Source organism: Monoraphidium neglectum, assembly GCF_000611645.1.
Source record: "Monoraphidium neglectum strain SAG 48.87 unplaced genomic scaffold scaffold01372, whole genome shotgun sequence".
Lineage (NCBI taxonomy): Eukaryota > Viridiplantae > Chlorophyta > Chlorophyceae > Sphaeropleales > Selenastraceae > Monoraphidium > Monoraphidium neglectum.
In genome coordinates, this window is record NW_014012256.1 from 4,911 (window position 1) to 6,667 (window position 1,757).

Here is a 1,757-nt window from a genome sequence, read left to right on the forward strand (position 1 = left end):
GCGGTGGGAGCGTCCTTTAGCGCGTGCCCAGTGGGGGCCGCGGGCGCGCCGCCGTTCTACGCAACACCGCCTGATTGGCAGGCCGCGGTGGCCGCTGTGTCGGACGAAGCAGACCAGCGGGCGCAGCACGGGGACCCGCCGGCCGTGGTAGTGGTCTGCGGCCCGAAAGGCGCCGGCAAGTCCAGCTTTTCGCGTCTTCTGGTGAACGCGCTGCTGCCGGGCTGCCGGCGCGTGGCATACCTGGACACAGACTGCGGCCAGCCCGAGCTCACGCCACCGGTGCGGCGCGCGCGGTCTGCTGGCGTTGCGCGACGCCCGCGGCCGACTGGAAACGACGGGCTGCGGCCCCCACAGGCGCGGCAGGCTGGTGCGGGTCACAAGGGCCGACCTTGGGGGTTGCGCTCTAAGCCTGAAACCTGAACCCCAAAAGCCCTGCCTGCCACTTCTGGCGTCAGAAGTGCGCCTTGGTATCGGCGTCGCAAGGAGCGCCCGGTGCCCCTGCCTGCCGCGCAGGGGCTGGTGTCTGCCCATGTGATCTCGGCGCCGCTCCTGGGGCCGCCCCACCTGCACCATCAGGAGCCGGCGCTGGCGTACTTCCTGGTGTGCAGCTCGCAAACGGCTGCTGCTGCTGCTGCTGCTGCTGCTGCTGCTGCTGCTGCTGCTGCTGCTGCCGCTGCTGCTGCTGCTGCTGCTGCCGCTGCTGCTGCGACTAGTGATGATGTGTGGTTTGCCCTTGGCCTGCCGCCTGCCCAGTCAGCTCATCCCTCCTGCTGAATACACTGTCGCGCCGAGGCTGGCACTCCGGACTCTCCGCTTTCTGCCACCCAGCTCCCCCTTACTCAACCCGCCCCTCAAAATTCCAGGGTGACGCCACCCCTGAGTCCGACCCCGGCCGCTACTTGGAAGCTGCGCAGCAGCTGCTCGCCTGGTACTGGCACGCGGCGCCCGGCGCGGGCACGCGGCCGCCGCTGGTGGTCAACACGCACGGCTGGGTGGCCGGGCTGGGGCTGGAGCTGTTGATAGAGCTGCTCAGGGCGATCGGCCCCACACATGGTGAGCACGCGGACGCGCTTACTGCATTCGTGTGCGTGGCGGCGGCGCCTAAACGCCTCTCCTCCAATGCAGACGGACGCAGCGCCAGGTCTGGTGTCGCCGCCGCCGCACGCAGCTGCTATGCTGTGCAGTTGCTGAGTAGGGGGCGCCCGCGCCCCGTCAATCCTGACGTCAACCGGGCGGCCCCTGATTCAATCGATGGGACGCAGTCGTCGAGATGTGTACACCCAACCCCAAGAAGAACCTGCCTGACGGCCACTTCTGGGCCGACGCCGGCGCCGGCGATCCTCAGCAGCAGCAGCAGCAGCAGCAGCAGCAGCAGCAGCAGCAGCAGCAGCAGCAGGCCCCCGGCATGTTTCACCCAGGGCCCCCGTCTGCAGCGATCCTGAGGATCCCCGCCGTCAAGGCGACCCCCTCGGCGCCCGCAGGGCCGGGCGGCGGCGGCGGCGGCGGCGGCGACGCCGCGGCGGGCACGCCCGGGCCGGCGGCTTCTGGGGACTTTGTGTCTTCTGTGGTCAGCCGGCAGTCAGCGGGCGGGGACGCACAGAAGGGGGGCGGCCGCGGGCCGTCCGCAGTGGAGGCGCGGTCGCTGCACTGGCTGTCCTGGGCGCAGCGCGCGTGCGCTGCGCACGCCGGCGGCGCCGACGGCACGGCCGCCGGCGTCGGCGGCGGCGGGGGCGACGCCGACGGCTTCGCTGCAGCGG